General features: G+C 35.5%; 1 long non-coding RNA gene across 2 annotated transcripts in view; it reads left to right on the forward strand.

Moving 5' to 3' along the window:
* The window catches only part of LOC140686422 (uncharacterized), a 190,781-nt gene that overhangs the window by 97,039 nt on the left and 66,827 nt on the right, over nt 1-26,915 (forward strand). For both annotated transcript variants that reach the window (XR_012060242.1, XR_012060243.1), the window contains exon 3: nt 8,274-8,343. This is a non-coding gene — a long non-coding RNA (uncharacterized lncRNA). The remainder of the gene's footprint in view (nt 1-8,273; nt 8,344-26,915) is intronic.

Genomic DNA, 26,915 nt, shown 5'->3' on the forward strand with positions numbered 1-26,915 from the left:
AGTCAAGCCTCTTTCTTATAGGCCAACAGATTTTTATTGCTGTGGTATTTGTATTTTGATCATTTGTATTTTTATCATGCATTTGTAAGTACAAGAGTTCAATCAAATGGACACATGGGGCATGTTAAAATCGATGTAAATATTCTTAGCTAGGCTGTGAAAAGTGGTCTTTGCCTGGTGGAAAGGACATTTAATAATATTTTATATCAAGAATGAAATTTGTCAGTTAGCAATCGGGGTGCTCTTTGAGTTGTTTAGTTTGTTGTGATAACAAATTTGTCATAGTGAAAATACATTGGCTATCACGTTCAATGATAAGATGCATTAATAATGCACATAATAAGCTGTAATGAAGTGGAGAAAACACTGGAGTTCGAATTCCATGATCTAGGTTTGGATTCTGGTTTGTTAGTTACTACTCGTAAGGCCTTGTTGGAATAAGCCAGTTTATCTGTCTTGACCATTTTTCTTATTTGTTTAGTGGGGATAGTAACTTATACCTCATAGAGGTTTTGGGGGTGTGTTAAATGTCACAATCACATTAAAGAATCGTAAATTTTATCATATGGGAGATGAATCTATGCCTTGGCACCCATATGCCAGAAAGAACACTTCCCAACTCAAATAAGAGCACATTGTGAGTAAACAATTGGGACTGTGAGTAAACTCCAGTCCTGAAAGTGAATTATCAAAATGGAAATGCAAACCTTAAAAATGTAACTTTTGGAGACTTGCCATTAGGCCTAGCTGCAATGATAAAATTGAAAAATTACTAAGAACTAATAATATCCATGGGGAAAATAAATTACTGCCTCTGCTTATAAGAAGGAAGAGAGAGAAGAAAAGAAAGAGGCTAATTTTGTTCCTTACACATCTATAAACAAAAACCAAGGAAAATCTGATCTGAGCTGAACTCTTCTTAGTTTCATCTTAAAGGAAAATGTTTAAAGTTATTTATAGAAGGAAAATTCAATTCTAAGTTTTACATAGAAAATATGACAAAAAAACTTCTGTAAAACTATCATTTCCACTCTCCCAGACTTCAGACAATACTATAGAGCTACAGTAATAAAAACAGCATGGTATTGGTGCAAAAACACGTATATGGACCAGTGGAACAGAACAGAGAGCCAAGAAATGAACCCACAAACTTTTGGTCAACTAATTTTGACAAAGGAGGCAAGAATATACAATGGAATAAAGACAGTCTCTTCAGCAAATGGTGTTGGGAAAACTGGACAGCAGCATGTAAATCAGTGAAGCTAGAACACTCCCTTACACGATAAACAAAAATAAACTCAAAATGGATCAAAGACTTAGACGTAAGACAAGATACAACAAACCTCCTAGAAGAAAATATAGGCAAAACGTTATCTGACATACATCTCAACATACATCTAAAAAATGTTCTCCTAGGGCAGTCTACCCAAGCAATAGAAATAAAAGCAAGAATAAACAAATGGGACCTAATTAAACTTACAAGCTTCTGCACAGCAAAGGAAACCATAAGTAAAACAAAACGACAACCTACAGAGAGGGAGAAAATTTTTGCAAATGAAACCAACAAAGGCTTGATCTCCAGAATATATCAGCAGCTAATACGACTTATTAAGAAAAAAACAAACAACCCAATCCAAAAATGGGCAGAAGACCTAAACAAGCAATTCTCCAAGGAAGAAATACAAATGATCAATAGGCACATGAAAAAAATGCTCAATATCACTAATTATCAGAGAAATGCGAATCAAAACTACAATGAGGTATCACCTCACACCAGTCAGAATGGCTATCATTCAAAAGTCCACAAATGACAAATGCTGGAGAGGCTGTGGAGAAAAGGGAACCCTCCTACACTGCTGGTGGGAATGCAGTTTGGTGCAGCCACTGTGGAAAACAGTGTGGAGATTCCTCAAAAGACTAGGAATAGACTTATCGTATGACCCAGGAATCCTGCTCCTGAGCATATATCCAGAAGGAACCCTACTTTGAAATGACACCTGCAGCCCAATGTTCATAGCAGCACTATTTACTATAGCCAAGACATGGAAACAGCCTAAATGTCCATCAACAGATGACTGGATAAAGAAGTAGTGGTATATTTATACAATGGAATACTATTCGGCCATAAAAACCGACAACATAATGCTATTTGCAGCAACATGGATGTTCCTGGAGAATGTCATCCTAAGTGAAGTAAGCCAGAAAGAGAAAGAAAAATACCATATGAGATCGCTCATATGTGGAATCTAAAAAAAAAAAAAAAGCATAAATACAAAACAGAAATAGACTCATAGACATAGAATACAAACTTGTGGTTGCCAAGGGGGCGGGGGTTGGGAAGGGATAGACTGCGATTTCAAAATTGTAGAATAGATAAGCAAGATTATACTGTATAGCACAGGGAAATATATACAAGATCTCATAGTAGCTCACAGAGAAAAAAATGTGACAATGAATATATGTATGTTCATGTATAACTGAAAAATTGTGCTCTACACTGGAATTTGACACAATATTGTAAAATGACTATAACTCAATATAAAATGTTTAAAAAAAACTATCATTTCCTCTTCTTTTAGCACTTACTATGTTGCTTTATAATTATTTTTCACTTACCTGGCACTTCTATCAAACTATGAATTGTGTTCTCCAGAGGTGTGATTGAGGAAAGATAGAAAAGGAGAAACAAAGAAAGAGGAAGATGCCTTTGTCTTACTAATTTAGTAAATATTTGCTGAGTGCCTTTTAGGTGTAAGGTTTCAGATGTGTTAAGTAACAACAGCAACAATAACAACCACCACCATGACAAAATGACCCTGATTTCAGAGAATCTAGTTCAGCAGGACTAACTGGTAAATGAACTAAGAGGCAGCTAGTCCAAGTGCTGGCAGATGAAAATATATAGAGGATGTTTGGGGAGTGGAACTTAAGGAGGATTTTCGTGGGAGGTAAAATTTAAGGTAACTAGTAAGTGAACTAAAATGATGAAGTTGGGGAATTACAGTCCAGATAAGGTAAAAAGCACTCTGAAAGCACAGAGGCAAGAAACAAGATAATAAGGGCTGTTTAGGTCAAACTTTGGAGTCTAAATTTTATTTTTAAAGTTTCAAAGAAGCTACTGAAGTAATTCGAATTGGAGAGTGACGTAATTGAAACTGAATTGTAGAAACATTAGTCTGCCATCAGAGTGAATAATGGACTGAGGGAGATGGGAATTGGGGTGGTGAGAGAAAGGGTAAAGAGGCTAGTTAGGGGCTATGCAGGGGTCAGAGTAAGAAGAGATGAAATAAAGAGACAATAAAAATCAGAATAGTGTACAGATTTGAGAGTGATTAAGGAGGTAGAAAATATGGAGCCTGATGACTGATGAGCTGTTGAGTGATTTAAGAGTCTAGGATGACTACTCAGATTTTTGTTTGAATTAGTGTGTTATGCTGCCAGTAATCAAGAAAAAAAAAATAAAGAGGTTTTAGGGAAAAGATGGTGAGTTGAATTTGGGACATATTGACATATTGAATCAAATTGAGTTTAAGATGCTTGTGGGACATCCAAGAGATGTATAGCAGGCAGTTGAGTGTGAGAGTCTATAGTTGCACCATCTAATAGCAATCCAAGGCAAACTTGGAATGTAATTTAAAAATTTCTAATAGTAACCAGGAATATTTATGTACAAGTTTTTGTGTTTTCATTTCTCTGGAATAAATGTCCAGGAGTGCAATTCCTGGGTCATATGATAAGTGTACATTTGGTTTTTAAGGAAACCAACAAACTATTTTCCAGAGTGGCTATACCATTTTGCCTTGCCGTCAGCAAGTATGGGAATTTCAGCTGGTCAGCATCCTTGTCAGTACTTGGTATGCTCAGTTAAGCCATTCTGATAGGTGTATAGTGATATCTCATTGTAGATTTAATTTGCCTTTCCTTAATGGCAAATGATGTTGAGCATCTTGTTGTATACTTATTTATCATTGTGCACCCCTATTGGTATATATGTCTGTACAGGTTTTTTGCCTTTTTTTGTTGGTGGCATTATTTGTGTTTTATTCTTGAGTTTTTGAGTTTTTTAAAATAAATTCTGGATACAAATCCTTTGTTGGATATGTTATTTGCAAATGTTTTTTTGCAGTCTGTAGCTTATCTTTTTATTCTCCTAATAGGGTCTTTCACAAAGTCAAAGTTTTACCTTTTGATCAAGTCCACTAATTTATACTTTTTTAGATTATGCTTTTGGCATAGTATCTAACAACTCTTTACCTAATCCCAGTCATGAAGATTTTCTCCTGTGTTTTCTTCTGAAAATTTTGAAGTTTTATATTTAGATCTACGAGCCATTTTAAGTTAATTTTTATATAAGATTTAGGTTGAGGCTTATTTTTCTACATATGGATATTCAATGTTTTCAATAGCCACTTGTGGAAAATACTGTCCTCACTCCTTTGAATAGTCTTTGTATCATTGTAAAAAATCAATTGATTGTATTTTATGTTGTTCTCTTTCTGGAATCTCTATTTTTTCTGTTGTTTATTCACTATCTTGGTAACTATAGGTTTATAGTAAGTCTTAAAATTGGGTAGTGTGAATCTTCTAACTATATTCTTCTTTAGAAAATTATTTAGATTCTTCTAGGTACTAATTATAGTTGGCTTTTCAATATCTACAAAAAATTGTGATGAGATTTTGACTAGAATTCTGTTAAGCATATAGATCAATTTAGGGAACATCTGAATTGATGTTTTATGTATACTGAATCTTCCAATCCACAGACAAGTTACATCTCTCTATTTGTTTGGTCCTTTGATTTCTTTCAGTAGCATTTTGTAGTTTGCAGCATATAGATCCTGTATGTGCTTTATTACTTTTATGTTTAAGTATTTTTAAGAGACACTATACATGGTATTTTTTAAATTTAGCTTTAAATTATTGTAGAAATAATAATATAATATAAATATATTATAACATATATATAAATATATACAATAATAATATAAAAATAATAATAAAGAAGTAAGATTTATTTAATTGAACATTTTATTTTGATATAATTGTAGATTCACATACAGTTATAGGAAATAATACAGAGAGATTGCATGTAGCCTTACTTAGCTTCACTGTGTATGGCTGTACCACATTTTGTTTATCTGTTCTTCAACTGATGAACATTTGGATTATTTCCACCTTTTTGCCATTATGAATAATACTGCTATGGACATTTTTGTGGGAACACACGATTTTATTTCTCTTGAGTATATAGCTAGAATTGAAATTACTGGGTCATATAGCAGTTCTAGGTTTAACTTTTGAGAAACTGCCAAACCATTTTCCACAGCAACCTAAAACATTTTACATTCCTGCAAGCAAAGTATGAGGATTTTAATTTCTTCAAGTTCTTACCAACACTTGTTATTTTCTGCTTCTGTTACCTAGTCATTCTAGAAAGCGTGAAGTGGTATCTCATCGTGGCTTTGGTTAGCATGTCCCTAACAACTAATGATGTTGAGCATTGTTCCTCTGCTTGTTGTATATCTTCTTTGAAGGAGTCTCTTTTCAAGTGTTTTGCCTATTTTTAAAAATTTTTTATTTGAATTATAGTCAGTTTACAATGTGTCAATTTCTGGTATAACAGTATGTCTCAGTCATACATATACATATACATAGATATATTCCTTTTCATATTCTTTTTTATTATAGGTTACTACAGGATACAGAGTTCCCCATGCTTTACAGTAGCAAGGAATTTCCCTTCAATTTCTAGTTTGTTGAGTGCATTTTTTATCATGAGAGGATGTTGGATTTTGCAAAATGTTTTTACTGCATATATTGAGATAATCATATGTTTTTTATTCCTTCATTTTATTAATATCATGTGTTACATTGAATGATTTTCATGTGTTTATCCAACCTTGCCTTCTTGGGCTAAATACCACTTATCCTGCTATGTAATCCTTTTATATGCTGCTGGGTTCACTTTGTTAGTATTTTGTTGAGGATTTTTGGATCCATATGCAAACTGATCTGTAGTTTTCTTTTCTTGTGATGTCTTTATCTGGCTTTGGTGGAAGAGTAATATGGGCCTCATACAATTGAGTTAGAAAGTGTTCCCTCCTTTACTATTTTTTGGATGAGTCTGAGAAGGATTGATGTTAATTCTTCTTCAGATGTCTAATAGAATTTGCCATTTGTTCTTGGCCTTTCTTTTGTTGGAAATTTTTTGATTATGGAATCAATCTCTCTACTTGTTATTGTTATATTTATATTTTCTATTTTTTATTAAGTTGTGGTGATTTGTATATTTTTAGAAATTTATCCATTCATCTAAGTTATCTAATTTATTCCAATACAATCATTCATAGTGTTTAATTTCAATCCTTTTCATTTCTGTGAGTTCAGTAGTAATGTTCCTACTTTCATTCCTGATTTTGAGTCTTCTCTTTTTGTTGATCAATCCAATTAAAGGTTTGCCAATGTTCTTAAGATAATCGGAGAGCCAACTTTAAGTTTCATTTGTTTTCCATATTATTTTTCTATTCTTTATTTCTTCATGAAGGAAATTATTCCACAGTCTTCTTTTCTTGTAATAACTTTGTTTTGTTCTCATATCAGGATTGTTCTGGGCTTATTGAATCAGTTGAAAAATGTTCTCCCTTCTGTTTTTGGTAAGAGTTGAAATATAGGCAGTGTCTATCCTGTAGTTCATTTCTCAAAGCGTTTGGGATTCTGTTTAGGGTCAGATCCATACATGTGCAGCTCAAGATCAAGTCTAGGAGGTCATACACAAATCTATTAGATTACTTTCTTGAGCTCTTTTTAATTCTCAATCTCCCCAGTACATCTGATTCCTAGAGTTTCCGTTTCTTGGTCATCTTGCTAGAACACTGAGTTTTAGTTACATACTCTACTGCACACTCTTCATACCTTTGTCTGCCCCCATGGCTAAGGGAGGAATGGGAAAAAAAATACCAGGATATTTCTCCCTCTCCCTCAACCAGCAGAGATCCCCTTTTCATCTCCTTGGACCAGAAATTGGAAGTTTTTCTGGTTTTTGCTTGAAAAACAGTTATATTTGAGTATAAAACTATTTAATCTCTTTGACTTTGCCTTTAATCAAAAACAAAGACATAAATTTGCAGTGTATTTTCTAAAGTAAACTCAAGTAAGTCAAATTAATCCTTTTTATCATTTTTTAACAGGGAAGTTAAATTGTGTTCTCTATTTTACATTTAACATTTATTATACTGAAATAATTCCTCTAATATAAGTCTTTATCATGTGTATTTTACAAGGAAGGTTTTTTTTTCTTTTTAAGTTCTGATATAATATTTTTTACCATGTTTGTTAAGAATGAACTTGGAAGAAAGGACTAGTTAATCTAAGTATTTCCATATTATTTAAAAATTTTGGTATGCTTTTATACTAGTTACTTAGTTTTGTACGGTACAGTACCTTTAAAAAATTGTGGTAAAATTTGCCATTTTAAGCAGTATTTTAAAGGTACCATTTAGTGACATTTGGTACATTCATAATGTTGTGATCCATCACAATTGATATCAATTTCAATAACTTTAATAAACTTTATATCTCCATTCAATAATTTGCTATGAAATTGAATTTTTAAGTTAAATCTGTAGATCAAATTTTTATTGTGTACAGATTGTTATTATTTTTCTAATTTTGTGTTTATTATCATTATTCTCTAGAATATAGTATTTAAAATGTGATAATAGCTTGTAGTTATTTCTTAGCAATTCTTTGGATTTTCCTCAGTTTTTCCTATTTCCAGTATTTGGATTATTACAATGCTATACTAATTCTTCACCATATTTCTTACTATTAGATACAAAGAATATTAAAGTGGTCTTGCAGTCAGTGGAGTATATAGAAAATACATGGGCTAAAACAGTAAGATTAAAATATTTTTGAAGTTAACTTGATATAGGCTAAAACTCTAGGCAAAATGGTGACTTTGAAGCATTTTGCTTTGGTTTCAGCATCATGTTGGCAGAAGCATTATGACTCTTGGGGTTTATTTCTTGTGAAAACTCTAGTATTTTTATAATTTTAGAGTCTATCTGCAAACTGCTGTAGCTCTGGAGAATCTATAGTAGTTGAGATAAAGATAATAGAAAAATTATCGAGTCCTGAGGCTTACTGATTAACTTTTATCATTTTGTAGGTTATTTGCATACACAATTACTTTTTTAATATGTGTAAAATGATGGTGTTTATATTTATTTTAATGTAAAAATAATTTGCACTGATGTATGTTTTTGTTGCAGTGAACCTTCTTGGGAATCCTGAAGTACAATGTCGCAGTCCAAATACTGGATTTCAAGCATTAATTCCAAGGTAAAAAGAGCAAAATGGTCTAATAATCTTGATACTTAATAGTATGTATTATTTAGCAATAACAACTGAGCTCCAATATTCATTCAACAAATAATTCTAATCACCTTTTTTGGATAGGATATCTGCTTTACATTAGTTGAACAGAAGAGTGAATGAGACAGTGTTCAAGATCCATGTTGTCTTAAAGTTTTTTACTCTAGAGGGAGGAAAACAGATAGCAAATTAAAGCTATAATATAATTTTAGATAATAAATGGTATGAGAAAAATAAAACATAGTCACTTGATAATAGTAACTGGAGGGAAAATTCATGCTGGATAACGTATTTAGCAATGATATTTCTTAACAAAGACCATGCTAGACAGAAACAAAAGCAATTTCAAAGGCTTTGAGTTGGGAGGGAGTTTGGGAAACAAAAAAGGCCAGCATGTGTGGCTGGGTCATAATGAGGAATAGGAAGAGCAGGATGTGCTGAGGTTGGAGAGATAGACTAGGATAAAAGGCCATTTAGGCAAAACAAACAAAATGTTTGCAATTGATTCCAAGTGGAAAAGGAAACCATTGGTGAGTTTTAAGGGACTTAAAGTTACACTATTTACACTGTAGAAAGTTCACTTGGATTGCTGTGTGGAGAATAGATTTTGGAAGCTCTATAAAGGAAGCAAGAAGAGTGGTTAGAGGCTACTGCAGTGCTATTAGCAAAAGATGGCAGTGGCATGAACAAGAGTAGTAGCAGCAGAACTGAAGAGAAGTGGACAGATAAAAGGGATATTTGTGAGATATAGTTGGACAGACTTGATGCTTGTTTAGGAAGTATCTGTGTAGGTGAGGTAGGTGGTGTAAGAGATCAATAAGAGTCAAGGATGTCTTCTACGAATTTTGCTTGAATAAATGGTTGGAAAGTGATGCTCCTTATTTGCTTTATTCTTTATTTGAAAAGCAAAGGAGAGAAACAAGATTAGGAACTCAGTGGTGGGGCTCAAAACTGAAGATTCAAAATGGAAAGTCAACAGCACACAGATAATAAAGTTATGGGACTGAATAAGATCTCAGCAGAGAGTCTAGATGAAGAAGTGAAAGAGGCTCAGCACTGAGACAGAAAAAGGCTGAAAAGAGAGTCCATTTCGATGGGAGAAAAACGTGGACAATGCTCTAACGTGGAATTAAAGGGAATAAAGTGTTACAAGAAGAAAGGAAATTGCTGCAAGTTCGAGTCAGATAAGGGCAGAGAAATGACCATTAATTTTACATCCTGGGCATTATTTTGACCTTGACAAGTACAATTTCAGTGGTTTGAGGCGAGATAAACATGACTGGGGTGGGCTGAGGATAAAAAGTGAGATGGTAGAAGAAAGTTAGTAAATCTAGGCATCTCTTGATATTTGTTGCTGTGAAGGGGTCAGAAAAATGAGATAATGACTGAAATATAACATGAAATCAAAGGAGTACTTTTTTTTTTTTAATGGAGAGTTTGTATGTGTATGTTTATAGGAATGCTCTAGTAGACAGAGAGAGTCTAATGATACATGGAGAGTCACACGATAATTGCAGGCTTGAATTTCTTGAACATGGGAAGAGGAGATGAAATCCAGAAAATAAAGGGAGGGGTTGACATTTTTAGACACTGGGAAATTTTTTTCCGTTGTAGTAAGAGGAAGGCAGAGAATGAGAGTGTAGATGCAGATAAGTTAATAAAGTTGGCGGTGGGAAGTTGAAGGAGTTCCCATCTGATTGCTACTTTTTTCTCAGGGAAGAAAGAAGTGGGTTCATGGGCTGTAGAGGGGAGGGGGTTTTGAAGGTCTGAAGAAAAAGGAGATCTGAAACTTGTTTCAAATAATGAGAAATGCAGTAGGATTCCTGGGCGCTTGTGAGTGCTCTTCTAAGATTGTTGATCATAAATTGAGAGAAAGATCTATCTACATGTTGTTGATTTTCTCCAGCAACATTCAGCTTCTGGGGCAGAGGTGCAGAGAAAGTGGACAGTTGAGTTTAATCAGAGTTGGGGTATAATTAAGTGGGAAAGAGGGAGTGAGGGACAAAAGAGTTAAAGGCAAGTTGATTGTAATAATCATCCATGGCATCTAGACTGGGAGAGGTAAGAAACGAGGATGTGAAATGATGGAAATGGAAAACCCTTCACTTCTCTTCACTCAACTGAATCGTTGCTGGCACTGGAGGTGGGGAAGGCAGAGGAGCAGGGAAGGGATGCATGTCAAAAAGTTGGGAGCTTGACATTGAGATTATTTTTGCTGTGGTATATTTGTTAGTGATATCAAGGTCCAGTGTTATGGCATTGGATGTGGATGAATGCAGTTGGCTAGAGAAACAGATCAGAGAAAAGATCTAAGAACTGAGAAGACAAGGGATTAAGAAAACCCATGCTTTTCATAGAATGCTCCCTGGGGAAGTAATACCCTGGGCAACTCTGTCTAAAACTGAAACAGTCATTATGGCCACACAGCAGAATCATCTCCTCCCTCTCATTTTCATCATTGAATCAGTGCTCAGGCTTCAGGCATGTCTGGGAGCAGGAAAATCTGAAGCACGTTGCACACAGCAGTGCTCAAAGCATGCTGCTTCTTCACACCCCCTCCTCCAAGACAACATTCCCAGAAAATATACTAATTATAGCCCCTAGGACCTAATCACAAAAGAGAATTTAAAAATTTTGAGCTCTGAAGGTCATAAGATGTGCTGTATATAAAATATATTTTGGGTGCCAATCTTCAGCTGCTCTCTAGGGTAATTATTTAAGTAACTTAACACATCCTCATTTTGAATAAGTGCCAGGCTCTATTGTAGAAAGGAGTATTTATTAGAGCAGGCCTTGAATTAGTATTAGGAAAACAGTTTCGTCAAAATTACGGTATGGGAAGGTCAATAAAGTTGTCTGACATTTTGGAAAGCTCTTGAGATTTCTTTTTCTCCCTCTCAATATAATGTAGAGAAATAAAACAATATGAGAATTTGGGGAATTAAAATATTGTGTATTTAATAGCAGTTGTGGGAAATACGTAAATCAGGGTTAAAATGTTCCCTTGTTTACCAGTAAGAGTTAATACATTCTTTTATAGCATTTTTTCTCTATAAGCATATTAATTCACTCAGCAAATGCTTATTGCAGGCCTACTGTGGGCCAAACGTGAACAAAGCTGAAGTGTCTGCTCCTAGGGCCACATGCTTTGGTGGGAGAAGGCAGACCATACACATCCAAATACATATTTAACACATTACAGCTGAGAATTGCTATGGAGAAAAAGAAGGAGGGTAAGGAGAAAAGAGTGTGAGGTGGGAAGGAGATGCTCCCTTTCTCCAGGATGTTCTGGGGAGGCCTGTGATAAGGTAACATTTGAGAAGAGACACGAAGGAGGTGAGAGAGAACACAGGCTCTAAGGTGGGACCTGAGAGGTTAGCTTGTTCACACCTAGGTCTACCAGCTTCTGTCTGGGCTTCTTACCTCTCAAAGCATGTCCTGCTGGCCACCTAAAACCTTTCCTGGTGCTCTGCCCCGACTCTCACTGATCCCTCAGTGCAAACACCAAATGCTGTAGGGAGCCATTCCTGACTCTCTATACCAGGAGTAAATTTGAATTCTCCCCACTTGGCCCGCCTTTTGTACCCCTACAGAGTTCTATTATAATACCTATAAGATGTTATTACTTTTTGTGCTTAAATACCTTTCTCCTAACACTAGGCAGTAAGATCCTTGAGAGTAGGAGCTATGTCCCATCCTCAATACTCATCATGGGGCCTGACATATTGTAGGTTCTACCATTTTGTGTTGAAAAAAATTGTATTTAGAGCAATTTTTTAAAAAGAGCTATCAAGTCATGAAAAGATTTTTCCTAAGATTCCTAAGGTGGAACCTTAAATGCATATTGCTTAGTGGAAGAAACCAGTCTGAAAAGGCTACATATGGTATGATTCCAACTATATGACATTTTGGAAAAGACAAAATTATAGAGACAGTGAAAAGATCTGTGGTTGCTAGGGGCTCAGGATGAGTAGGTGGAGCACGGGAGATTTTAGAATCTATTCTATATGGTACGATAATGATGAATACATGTCATTATTCGTTTGTTAAAACCTATCATGCTGTACAACACCGCCAAGAGTGACACTAATGTAAACCATGAACTCTGGTTAGTAATGTATCAATACTGGTTTATCAGTTTTAACAGATCAACCATACTAAAGCAAAATGTTAGTAATAGAGGAAACTGTGTGTAGGGTGAGTGGGGAGTTACTGTATGGAATGTTATGCATTATCTGCTCAATGATTCTCTAAATCTAAAACTGTGCTTTAAGATGTCTATATTATTTGAAAATGAAATTTGGCAGTGAAAGCAAGGAACGATATAGAATAGTAGATTGACTACTTTTTAAGGACTGCTTTTTTAAAACAAGAACTCTTGAACATGTGTCAATAATAAAGGTGTGAAATACTTGACGTAATTCATAAGCAGCTAACATCCTTCCTGACTCCTTTCCTGTCATAGGTACAGTGGAAGGAGCTGGGCTGGCGAAGAGTGTCAGAGGGCTGCATAAAGAACTTTCTATTTAGGCAGATGTGTGTTTGAATCCCATCTAGCTGTGAGATCTTTGCTGAGCCTCAGTGTTCCTATCTGTGTGAAGGTCACACTACTGACCTCACAGGGGTATGATGAGGATTCAATGAGACACACTATCTAAAATGCTAGCACAGGGCCTGGCATAAGAAGTATGGCTGAAACGTGCTCATTTTCCTTATTTTCCCTTTCAAGAGAATATAAAAATGAAACAAAAGTTGGAATAAGTGATGGGAGAAATTAGGAGGAAGACAAAAAAAATGATCACATGTTGGTATAACACTGAATTCGAGTTGAGTTCGAGTTTTAACTTGTACGTTTGAGGACTAGCTCTATTTTCCATTAGATTCCGTTAGGTTCTGTTTGAATAGGCACCTACACTGCTTCTCTGATACATTATCTTTAAAAAAATAAATTCTATATGATAACAGGTGAAGTGACTTTTCTCATGTGGGTTTTCTCAGGTAATAGATGGTGTCATGTGTCAGAAGTGAGAAGATGAGAAGGTAGAATTGTTAAGTTAAGAAATATGGGAGGGGAGGGTATTGCTCCGTGGTAGAGTATGTGCTTAGCATGCACAAGGTCCTGGGTTCAATACCCAGTCCCTCCATTAAAAAAAAAAGAACTAACAGTAAATAAATAAGGAGACCTAATGACCACTCCCCAAGAAAATCTTTAAAAAAAAAATATGGGAAAAGCTTGGAAGCACCTTGATAGGGACTGTGACACTGATGAGAGATGAGAGTGTATCATACTTTGTAATTATTTGACTACATGTCTCAGTTTTCCTACAGAAGGCAAGTTATCATACCACGTATTGGTTACTGTGCATCTGTCAGTCTCGTAAAGATGCAGTATAATATTGAGTAGTAGGTGCTCAATAAATATTTATTGAAGAGTTTATATATAGATCTTGATGAAATTGCTGTCTTTTTCATAAGAAAAAAAGAAGCTTATCTATTAGATTATTATGTATACATCAAAGACTGGTCTATAGGATATATTAAATACACACATGCATAAAACATTAATCTGGGAACATACTTTTTCCATGTTTTTCTTTCAGTTTCTTAGTTTGGACAGCTTTGCCAAACATCTGTAGGTTGAAAAGCAGTTCAAAACAGGGTACAAAGAAAAGAAATCCACTTAAAATATCTCAGCTCGACTCTCATCACTCTGTACAAGGTTCAAATGTGATTTGGACACCAACACACCAAGCTAAGCTTTGTGTGAGGAAGTAAATGTTTGACTGAAACGGGAAACTGCAGCAGGTCATTCTCCTTTTGTTGAGTTTCTCCTTCTTGTCAAACCACTGGGCTGCACGTTGTCGTTCTTGTTTGTCACTGATAGCCTATCACAAAGCGCCTTCTGTTAGGATGCCGTACCTGAGACTCCCACTAGCCAGCAGAGCATAAACACCAAGGTGGAGCCACCTTCCCCAAACCTCTCACACACAATAGCTACTGCTGTCACAGCAGGACAATTGAGTGGATCTTATGGTGGTATATTTTTCCCTATCATATACATGACAGAAACTCTAATGGACCTTGTTCGTTTCTTGAGTAGCTTTTAAGGCCCTATAAAATGGCCTGTTATCAGTTCCATCAGTGTTCCCAAGATGTCTACGTGAATGTCAGAGAGCCCTAGCAGTAGCTATATTTTTAGTCCTCCAATAAGCAAGGAGACGATAATATGTAGCTGAAAAATTAGAGTGGAAAACTTTTTGCACCCTAGAAGGAAAAACTAAATGCCAGCGGCATTTTGTGATGAATAAAATCACAGCCTTTAAAAATGGAAGGATTAAATGGATTGTATTCTTTTATATAAGACTTAACTATATACCTTAATAAAGAATATGGATCACTGCCCTTAATAAGAAAAACTTGATCTGATTTTAATACCCAATTTAGGTATTAAAGTTCAGTGCTAATTACATTCTGGTATTATCCTGGGAAGAAAGATAAGAAAATGAAGAAGAATAGTAAAATAACAACATCACAAAGACACTATTTTTAAAATCACTACTCTGAAGTTTTGATATGTCTCTGTCATTTTCTAAGACTCAAATGTTGACATAAATGGAAACGAATTTTGACAAGCAGAGGAAAAACTATATCTATTGCAGATAATGCAATACATCTATTTTTTGACTCCTAGACACGTTTCCTGGAATTCCTAAAACCTTTTTTCCCCCATGAGAAGGTAAATACTATTTAGGTTTCCTTACTAAGTATGAAGGCTTAGGACTTTTCTGTCTGGGTTGTCATTGAACATGATTCTCAGTTCACAAATTCATTTGTACAAACTAATTTTTAGGGCTGTGGGCAATTAATCTTGGTCAATCTGTGATTCTCTGTCATCTTGCGGGGGATGTGTTTAAGTTGAATGGGAGGATGGGATCACATGGTCCAAGATGTTGAGATGGGGTGTATCTGACCAAGAAATCACTTGTGGAGTTGATGGTAACTTCTCATTCTCCTATACAGGTTGCTAACCACTCAGATGTCCCTTGTTCCTCATCTCATGGCCTCTGTCAAATTGGGTGACACTCTCCATCACTTTCCACTATCCTTTGCCACGTGCAGATCTTTCTGGTGCTTTGAAGGTGCATGAGAGTGTGGAAATCTATGAATGTATCTGTGGCCTGTCTTCTTAAATGCTCCGTGCAGCATTTCTTTTCTGACTCTGCAGGGACAAAGTGCAGGGCGCTTTTTTCCACCACCCACAACATCTCCCTCATACTGTTCTCTTGGTGTTTCATCCTCCCATACTGGAATCTTTTTTTCTTAAGTCCTGGGAGAAAGGCTTCTAATCCCATCATGACTTTTGTTTTGGAGGCATCTTGCATTGTCTCAAGGGGTTTGGCGTTAGGAAACTATAGCAGTAAGATTGATAAATAACTGTTTTCCATCATGGCTCTCTTTCCATTGTGGCTCTCTTCAGGAACTGAAGAGTATTGAGAGCACAGTGAATTAAGAGCAGACCATCAACCTGGATGAGGGAAAGGAAAAGGGGAATAAAAGTCAGGGGCCAAAAAACATTTATATCTCGAATGTGTTATTCTGCCAGAAGTGCCACATTGCTTTTTAGTAATAATGCTCATATGTATAACATATAATCCATATAATGTTCATGGAGTATTTAATTTATTTTCTCACACAAAATCCAGGAGTTCAAGTGGATAAACTTGCCTATAAGACTTTATTCTCCTTGATGCCAGGGAGAATTTGAATCATTCTGTAAATTTTGGTGGACACATAGAATATGCCTGTCTGCTGTGTAACTGGAGATTCTGCTGAAAAGCCTATTCTTTTTCATTTTTTTAAATTGAGGTCACATTGATTTATAACATTATGTAAGTTTTGTGTGTGCAACATTGTATTTTAACTTCTGTATACACTACACTGTGCTCACCACCTATAGTTTAGTTTCCATCTGACATCATACAGTTGACCCCCTTTACCCATTTCACGCTCCTTCATACCCCTTCCTCTCTGATAACCACTAATCTGCTCTCTATATCTGTGTGTTTTTGTTTTGTTTGTTCATCTATTGTTATTATTTTGTATATTCCACATATGAGTAAAATCATATGGTATTTGTCTTTCTCCATCTGACTTAATTCAGTTAGCATAATGCCCTCAAGGCCCATCCATTTTGTCACAAATGGCAAGATTTTATCCTTTTATGGCTAAGTAGTAGTCCATTTTATATATGTGTGTGTGTGTTTTCTTTATCTATTTATCCATCTATAGGCACTTAGGTTGTTCTCATATCTTGGCTACTATAAATAATGATGCGATGACACAAGCTTGCATGTATCTTTTCTAATTAGTTTTGTATTTTTTAGATAAATATGCAGAAGTGGAATAGCTGGATCATATAGTAGTTCTATTTTTAGTTTTTTTTCCCCATACTGTTTTCCATATTTACATTCCCGTGAACAGTGTATGAGGGTTGTCTTTTGTCCACATACACTCCAACACTTATTATTTCTCAGCTTTTTGATAATAGTCATTCCAATGGGCATGGGGTGATATCTCATTCTAGTTTTGATTTGCAGTTCCAAAAAATTAGTGATGTTGAACATTTTTTTTCATGTGCTTCTTGGTTATCCATATGCCTTTGGAAAAATGCCAATTCAGATGTTCTGCCCATTTTTTAAGAAGGTTGTTTTTGTTGTTATTGATTATATGAGCTCTTTATATATTTGGGGTATACACCTCATACTCCTTATCAAATACACGATTCGCAAATATCTTCTACCATCTGATAGGTTGTCTTTTCATTTTGTTGATGGTTTCCTTTGCCATGCAGAAGCTTTTTAGTTTAATTTTGTCCCATTTGTTGATTTTTGCTTTTGTTTCCCTTGCCTGAGGAGACATATCCAGAAAGACATTTCTAAGTGTCAAAAAGTGTATTGCCTATGTTTTCTTCTAAAAGTTTTGTGATTTCAGGTCTTACATTCAAGTCTTTAATCCATTTTATGTTAATTTTTGTGTGTGGTCTAAGAAAGTGGTCCAGTTCCATTCTTTAGCACATGGCTGTCCAGTATTCTCAACACCATTTGTTGAAGGGACTGTCTTTTCTCCATTGTATGTTCTTGGCTCATTTGCATGAATTAATTGTCTGTATATATTGTGTGGGTTTATTTCTGGGCTTTCAATTATGTTCCATTGATCTGTATATCTGTTTTTCCGATAATAGCATGCAGTTTTGATTACTATAGCTTTATAGTAGAATTTGAAATCAGAGAGTGTGATAACTCCAACTTTGTTCTTTTTCCTCAGGATTGCTTTGGCTATTTGAAGTCTTTTGTAGTTCCACACAAATTTTGGGATTTTTTTTTTGTTCTATTTCAGTGAAAAATATCATTGGGGTTTTTTTGGGGGGGAGATGGGGGAAGTAATCAGATTTATTTATTTAATGGAGGTACTGGGGATTGAACCCAGGACCTCATGCATGCTAGGCATGCACTCTACCACTGAGCTATATCCTACCTCCTGTCATTGGGATTTTGTTAGCGATCACATTGAAACGGTAATTGCTTTAGGTAATATGGACATTTTTGACAATGTTAATTCTTTCAATCCATGAGCACAGACTATCTTAAAATATTTTTTATTGACATATAATTGATTTACAATGTTTCAAGTGTACAGCAAAGTGATTCATTTATACACACATATATATATTGCTATTCTTTCTCAGATTCTTTTTCATTATAGGTTATTACAAGATATCAAATATAGTTCCTTGTGCTGTATAATAGGTCCTTGTTGTTTATCTATTTTTTATATAGTAGTCTGTATCTGTTAATCCCAAATTCCAAATTTATCCCTCCCTTTTGTTTCCTTTTTGGTAAACATAAGTTTCTTTTCTGTGTTTGTGAATCTGTCCTGTTTTGTAGATGATTTTATTTGTATCCTTTTTTAGATTGTACATGTAAGTGATATCATACAGTATTTGTCTTTTTCTCTCTGACTTGCTTCACTTAGTATGATAATCTGTAGGTCCATCCATGTTGCTGCAAATGGTATTATTTCATTTTTCTTTATGGTTGAGTAATATTTCAGAATATCTTTTGACTTCTTTGTGTCTTCTCTAATTTTTTTCAGTAATTTCTTACAGTTTGCAGTGTGTAAGTCTTTCACTTCCTTGATTAAATTTATTACTAAATATTTTAATCCTTTTTGTTGTGATTGTAAATAAGGTTGTTTTCTCAATTTTTCTTACTACTAGCTCATCTTTAGTGTGTAGAAATATGGCAGATTTTTGCGTATTGATTTTGTACCCTGCAACTTTACTAAATTTCTTTCTTAGTTCTAATAAGGGGTGTGTATGTGTGTAAAATCTTCAAGGTTTTCTATATGTAAAATCATGTTATCTCAAAATTGTGAGTTTTACTTCTATGGTTTAATGTTTCATTGAAGGCCATGGATTCTTTGTTGACCCTCTGTCTCAATAATCTATCCATGTAAATGTAAATGAGGTGTTAAAGTCCCCTGCTATTATTGTGTTGCTGTCAATTTCTTGTTTTAGTCTGTTAATAATTGCTTTATGTATTTTGGTGCTTCTGTATTAGGTGTATATATATTAATAAGTGTTATGGCTTCTTGATGAATGATCCCCTTTTCATCATATAATGTCAGTCTTTGTCCCTTGCTACCTTTTTCTTGAAGTCTGTTTTGTCTGGTATGGCTGCACCCACTTTCTTCTGGCTGTCATTTGCTTGGAGTATCATCTTCCATTCCTTCACTTTGAGCCTATGTTTGTCTTTAGAGCTGAATCTCCCAGAGGCAGCATGTAGTTGGGTCTTCTTTTTTGATCAATCCAGTCTCTGTGTGTCTTTTGACCAGTGTATTCAATCCATTTACATTTAGGGTAATTATTAATAAATGAGGACTTAGTACTGCCTTTTAGCCTTTGTCTCTGGTTGCTCTGTATCTCCATTGTTGGTTTTTCCATCTGTTTCTGTCTGCTATTTTAGTTTGGTGGTTTTCCATGATGTTTTTCTCAGTTTTCTCTTTTTATGTTTTGTGTCTCTGCTCTACATTTACGTTTTGTGGTTACCATGAGGTTTTTATAAAAGGTCTCATAGATAAAATAGTCCTTTTTCTGCTGATAGCATCTTATCTCCATTTGTCTATATGAGTTTCATCCTTTCTTTTTCCTTTTTTGTGTATTTGTCATCACAGTTTATCCCTTTTTTATGTTGTGGGTTTGTTACCTAATTGAAGTAGCTCTAGTTATTTTTGCTTTTTTCCCTTTAGCCCCTATGCTGTAACTAATGTTTAAGAAGCTATTCTTATATAGAGTTGCAATATCTGATTCTGTTTATCATCTTACTCAAGATTTTGTGTATTTTTGCCTTTTTATTTTGAGTAGATCTCCTTTCAACAATTCTTGTAAGGCAGTCTAGTAGTAATGAACTTCCTCAGTTTTTGTTTCTCTGGGAAGCCCTTTATTTCTCCTTCATATCTGAAGGATAATTTTGCTGGATAGAGTATTCTTGGCTGACACTTTTTACTTTTCAATATTTGGAGTTTATCATTCCACTCTCTCTTGGCCTGTAGAGTTTCTGCTAAGAAATTTGCTTATAGCTTAATGTAGGTTACTTTTTAGACTGCTGATTTTTTCCCCTGGCTGCCTTTAAAATTCTTTCTTTATCACTGACTTTTGACAGTTTTAATATAATGGGTCTTAGAGAAGTTCTTTTTGTGTTGAGATAATTAGGTGTTCTTTTAGTTTTGTAAACTTGTGTATCAGGTTTCTTCTCCAGGTTTGGAAAGTTTTCAGCTATTATTTCTTTAAATAAACTTTCTGCTCCCTTCTCCCTCTCTTCTTCTTCTGGAATAACCATTATCCTTGTGTTGCCTTTCCTAATGGAGTCAGACAATTCTTGTAGAAATTCTTCATCTTTTAAATATCTTAGTTTTCTTTCCTCTTCTACCTGAATCATTTCTAGATTTCTATCTTTGAGCACACTGATTCTCTCTTCCATATGGTCTGCTCCATTTTGAATGGTTTCTAATGCATTTTTCATCTCATTTATTGAGTTCTTTAGTTTCAGAATTTGTTTGGTTCTTTCTTAGAGTTTCAATCTCTTTGATAAAGTATTTCTTCTATTCATTAATTTTATTCCTGAACTCATTGAACTGGCTTTCTGAGTTTTCTTGTAGCTCATTGAGTTTCTCCATTACAGCTGTTTTGAATTCTTTATCAGCTAGATCATTTATTCTGTGACTTTAAGTTTGGTTTCTGGAAAATTGTTGTTTTTTGTGTTGTCACGGTTTTTCATGGTGCTTGATGAGTTGTTCCTCTGCTGGCACATTTGAAGTAGTGAACATCTTTCTTATTTAGGTAGAACTTTTTTTCATTTGATTCTAACAATTCAGCAGATTGGTAATTAGAGGCCTTTCTTTTTTCAGTAGGTGGCACTATAGCACAAGTTTTTTCCCCCTACCTGTGCTACCTCTGGCTGTATCTAAGAATTGGCACTTCTCACCCAGCACCATTTCTGCTGGAGGTTGTGGTGCCCTTGTTGTTGCTACTTGTGCCTCCAAGGTAGCTGGTGCCTTGGTGCTGCTGGTGTTGCTGCTATTGCTGTTGTTGACACCTGGGACACTGGGATGGTGGGTGCCTTGTGACATCTGGGGTTGCCTGGGCCCTGGGCACCCCCCCCCATGGTGGAGGGTTGTGGAGGGTAGGGTGGGGAGGCAGGGCTGTGGGGACCTCTGCCACATCTGAGATTATCACATTTGTGGGTGCTACCACTGTAGGTGAGGGCCAGGAGGCTGGAGCTGTGGCTGCTGCTGCGACTGGAGAGATGAGTCCTGCCACCAGTGCTGCCTGGAGGCTGAAGGTGCTGCTGTGGCAGGGAGGCTGGAGTCACATGCACTCCCTTTCTTGGTGCTACCAGGTTCTCTGGGACTGTGGGCTCAGCCACTACAGCATGCTCCTCAGTTCCCCCATTTTCACCTCCTCTGTGTGTTCCAGTCCCTCCCCCTCGCCCGACAGTTCAAATGTACAGATGTGTGGCTCTTTCTGTGTGCTAGTATGTTGGGCAGAGGAACGAACCTTTGTTGAATTATGGATGTTTTATTAGTTGTAGATTGAAGGGGAGAGACAAGGGAGCATCTCATTCCACCGTGATACTGATGTCAATCCTTGAAATGCTATTTCCCAAATTTATAAATAGAAATCATGATCAGGTATCTGTGGTGCCAGGCTGCATAACTGCATAAGAAAACAATTTACAAATATCATGTGACTTCAGGTAATGAGCCAAGGGATTGTGAACGCACATAGTATAGGACTGGAAGTTGAGCTTTGTACTAGGACAGAACTTTTCAAAGTAGTCTCCAGATTAGTATTATTAGAAATTCAAATATCCCAGACATACTGAATAAGAAACTCTGGGGATGGGGTTTCCATATCTATGTTTTAACAAGTCCTCTATGTAATTCTGATGCATGTTAAAGTTTGAGAATTCCTGGACTAGGAGATAGTTAACTAGAATCAAATGAATGATTTTACATAGGTAGCTTCACTCCTGGGACTCAATTTTCTCATTTAGGATTAAGAAATACTCTCTACTTAATCTAGTTGGAAGAGCACTCTTTTGTCTTATTCTGCTTAGAACAAAGTACGAACGTATGTCCAGGTTTCACACGGTTTGCTGGTTATAACATACCATTTGCCTAAGATCTTATCATTTGTCTAAGAAGAAGAGTATGTCTGAATATATATATTGTACATCCCCTAAGAGGCAGTTTGCAAGATGGTAAGTGTTCAGGCTCTCTGGAAAGACACCCTAGCATCAGATCAGCTGCTTCACTTATTACTATGTGACCTTCATCTAATTTTCAACTTCTTATTGTCTCAGTTTCCTCATCTGTAAATTAAGGTCATCCTGTAATGCTCCCCACCTCATAGAGTCAGAATGAGATAACAGTCATTTAAGCCTGAGATAGCACAGGTTAGGCGCTTGGCAGGGCCTAGCACTGGTAAGTGCCTAATAAACAGTAACAAGTTCTGGGTTGAGTGCGGGCTGGCCTCTGTTCTAAGGTCCGAAGCCAAAACAGACATCATCTCTGCACTGAAGGAGCTTGTTATCCTGGTAGGAAGAACCAGACCTGTAAACTTATAATCCTCAAAGGTATTAGGGACTCTGCAATAGCACCTGGGAAAAATGAGGACACAATTATGGGACAAGGGGTCTTGAAAGAACAGTTCAGGTTGCGTAAGCAGATTTATCACCATGACTGATGGACGGTCAACAGAATGCTTTTCATATAACTGATGCGAAAACACCGATAACTAATGTCTGTTCACACTTACTATTTACCAGGCCCTATTAATTATCCCAATTAGTTTTTTCAGAAATATATGAGGCAAGTACTTCTTTATCGCCACTTTACAAACTGAGAATCTGGGACTTAATGAGGCAAAGTAACTTGCCCAGGGAAACCTAACTACAAATGTGGGAGTTCTGACTCAGAGATCCATATTCCCTAGGATTTGCTTATTATTGAAGTGAAACTCATGTGAATAGTTTGTCTCTTTTAACAATTTAATTCTTTATGTTTCATAAGTTTTAAATAAGAGTAAACAAATCTAAAGAAATGAAGAGATATTCCCTACAGGAACCCCCCCCCACCTATTTTTAATAGAGAAGATTACAATTTAAGACCTTAACTTTTCTTGTCTTTCATCTCTGCTCATTGAATTGATCAAACTGCCATCTCCTCACTCATTAAAAACAAACAAACAAACAAACAAACAAACACATAAGATAATATAGAAAGAAGCCTGCCGTTTTGAACAAAGAGCTTTATAAGTGAGAAATACTTCAGAAATGACACAGAACTGGTACAAAGGGGTACGTAAGATTTTGTCAAAGTACTGAGCCACCCAATCCAAGCAAACCGGAGAACTCCTCTCCTCTGAATGTCAGTATTCTTCATCCAATTTCTGACAATTCAACTCTCAGTTATTTAAAACTTCTCCCTATTAATTCCACTTGAGTTTGAACAGCTTATCAATCTCATCCAAAGAATCACAATTTATTGTGAAAAAGACAAAAATCAATTATTCATCACTGTATAATAATCAATTTATTTTACAAATAATTTCAGCTAAATAATTCCTTTTTGGCAGGAAATATACTGTAAAAGATGAATAAAAGCCAAAAAATTATCTGTAAGCAAGCAAAAAACAAAGCTTTATTTAGCTAATGTGTTTTTAGATAAAATAAATCTTTCACCAGTCTTTCATAAAAGCCTGTAGGGAAGAGCATATAAGAAGACAAAAGAATCAGTCAAGATTTATAGCTCTTAATGATGTACTGAAATTTATTAGAAAGTAGATGTCACCTTTAAAAGTGAAGACTAATGCCGATTGGCTTCCTTGTTGTGCCCTTGCTGAGAAATATGTAAACACTTTGTATATTTTCCCTGGGTTTTGAGGTTGACACAATCATGGGTCAGTAAAGTCAATGACATTTAAATTGTTAAAAGATTTTTTTTTTGGTGTCTTCTGGGAATGGTAAAACAGGATACACTCTTTTATTCTCATTTCCCTTCATGAAATGTACTCTCTTCTTTTTGGAACACATGATAGTTTCTGTGCATACAGATAGGTCCTAACAATGCTTCTCTGACATTTAAGCATTTCACCTTCTATGCAGTACAGCCTGTTTGTCCTTTTAAAGTTGGCTGCTGGGCCAAATGCAAAGGAACCACTGTGTGATTTTTTGCTTATCTTCTGTACCCAAGCTTACAAAGTTAGTGCTTGAGTGTGTCAGGTATCACCTAGGGACTTAAGAATGAGGCTTTTTACAGTTAACCCAATCCCATGACCTGTACTACATTGCCTTTGATTTGAAGACAGTTTAGTTAACTACCAAGACTGCCTGCTACATTAATCGGAATCAGGTTCAACCTGAGATGTGGCCACACAATAATTCCTAGTTTTCGGTATAATGGCTTTAGGCATACTCCATTACATTCTAGAGTAAATTTGCCAGTGGGAAAAGAAATGCTTTTCTTTTTGTATATGCTGCTTCAGCAGAGTTGTTTTTTTTTAACTTTCTATTTGGAAATAATTTCAAGCTTTCAGAAAAGTTGCAAGAATAAGTATAGTTCAAATAACATTCTGATACATGTTACTCAGATTCACTCATCATTATTTTACCTCATTTGATTAATCGTTGGCTCAAATTCTCTCTCACCATCTTTCTGCACATGCATACACATAAATTTTGAAGAATTTTATAGTAGTTATATGTACCATGGTCCTTTGCTCCTTAATATTTCTGTGGATATTTCTTAAGAATAGAGACATTCTGTTACATAATCGCAGTTCAGTTAACAACTTCAGTAAATTTAAGATTGTTGGAATGCCTTTATCCAACCTACCATCCTTGTAATTTCAGTTTTAGAAACTGATAAAATACCTTTTCCCTCTCCAGGTGAGGATCTGCTCTAGAATGTGGTATTGCATTTAGTTGTGATGTATTTGTAGTCTTTTAAAATCCAGAATATTTCCATAACCTTGCTTTGTTTTTTTTTTTATGCTACTGACATTTTTGAAGACTACGATCTCCCATCTTTTATTTTTTAAAGAATGTTTGTTCCTCATTTGGCATTTGTCTAATACTAACTTATGCTTGGATTCTCTGTCTTTTTGCTCAGAATGCTCCATAAGTGATGTTATGGCCTTCTCAGGGTATCGCATCTAAAGGCATATGATGTCTGTATACTCCTCACTAGTAATGTTAATTTTGATCACCCAATCAATGTATTGTCTCATTTCTCCACTGTATAATTATTATTTTCCCCTTGGAACTAATAAGCAATCTATGGTGAGACCCTTTAAGATTATGCAAATAATGTGCTCTTCATCAAAATTTCTCCCCGTATATATTATCTATTGATGATTCTTGCCTGATCCAGTCTTTACTATGACTACCTAATGCTGATTTTTTTCCAACTCCTGCACTCCTTCCTCATTTATCAGTTGGTGTTTAACATTTTAATAGAATCAAGAGTACTCCTTTCTCTCCTTCTTAACCTATTTATTATTGATATGAATCATGATTTCCAACTTTTTGGAATTGTTTATAATTCATTAGCGTACTTAATTATTTTGTGTTCAAGTTGTCCTTCATTTGACTAGTGGAATACCTTCAAGTTATCTCTCTAGCATTTGTAACATACTCCATTATTTATTTTATTTTAGCACATCCTTACTTCTTGCCTCACAAGCTGTTCTAGGCTCTTCTTGTGTATTTCCTGTGCCAGCTCTGGACTCAGCCATTTCTCCATGGAGCCCTGATTTCTTTTAGTGCAAATGGTATTAGAGACCAAAATCTGGGTCTAGTGCTGGGTATATACCAAGAGAGCTATTTTTAATAAACTTGTAAGATGGAAGATATCCTGAGATTTTACTTAATTGAGCTGTGATATCATTAAATCAGCTTAACTTTATTATTCTGAATGTTCACAAAAGATATAAAGCTTTAATATAAAAATATTGAAAAATAAATATATAGGTAATTTAGAATGCTTTTAGCTTTTTTGCTTAATTTGTTTAACACTTTGAAAAGCAATATAAGAGGAAGAGTTCAGCTCTAGCACCCTAGATTTATTTTATTGTTATGGTATAATCACCACTAGGAAGCTTGATTTTCAAGTGGTAATGTGAAATTACTGATTTGGTTTATGGTACTGTCCGTTAATGGCTAGCACACAGAGACATGCCCACGTTTAGAAGTAATGACCCCTCATCACAGGAGTATGCCTCGCATGGGCCACAGGAGTGGCATGTAGCAAAACAGGACCCTTGGAGCCCATTCTTGAGTGTTGCAAATGCGCAGACGGTGAACGGGGTTCTTTCAGGGCTATTTCACTTTTTAGGTCCAATTTGACTTTCAAATACACACTGCTTTTTTTCTTTCCGAAGCTCTTAATTTGATTGTCAAAAGTCTACTTCAGTAGAAGAATTTCTTCTCTGAAGCTATGGAAGTCAACCAGGAAATAGTGAAAGGATGGTTTACTTTTGCCACTTTCTAGGAAGTGGTTAAGGACAAAAAGGGACATACCTGTCGAGAAGAAACAATATTCCCAAATAAAATGCAAGCATAAAGTTGGTCAATACTAAATATTGAAATAAAATTAGTAAAACCTTTGTAAGACATTTATTGTAATTTTTTTAAGCTTCGGTGTTGAAAGAGTATGATCTGTTTTTTCAAAATTTCTGTTAGTCCAAGTTTGCCATGAATTGTCTCTTTCTGACAATAGTTGTATTTCCCTCTCTACCTTAATTAAAAATACTTATGTGCTAGATGCCATCGAAATGCAGTTGTTCCTTTTTTTACAGGCCGTGACTTAGTGAAAATGGCTGGTGCGTCTGCCCCATTGCTGCAGCACTTCCGAGTATCATTTCTAAAATGTCCTTTAAGCAAGACTTGGAAGGCAATATACACGTGGTGTTATATCAT

Source organism: Vicugna pacos, chromosome 2 (assembly GCF_048564905.1).
Source record: "Vicugna pacos chromosome 2, VicPac4, whole genome shotgun sequence".
NCBI lineage: Eukaryota > Metazoa > Chordata > Mammalia > Artiodactyla > Camelidae > Vicugna > Vicugna pacos.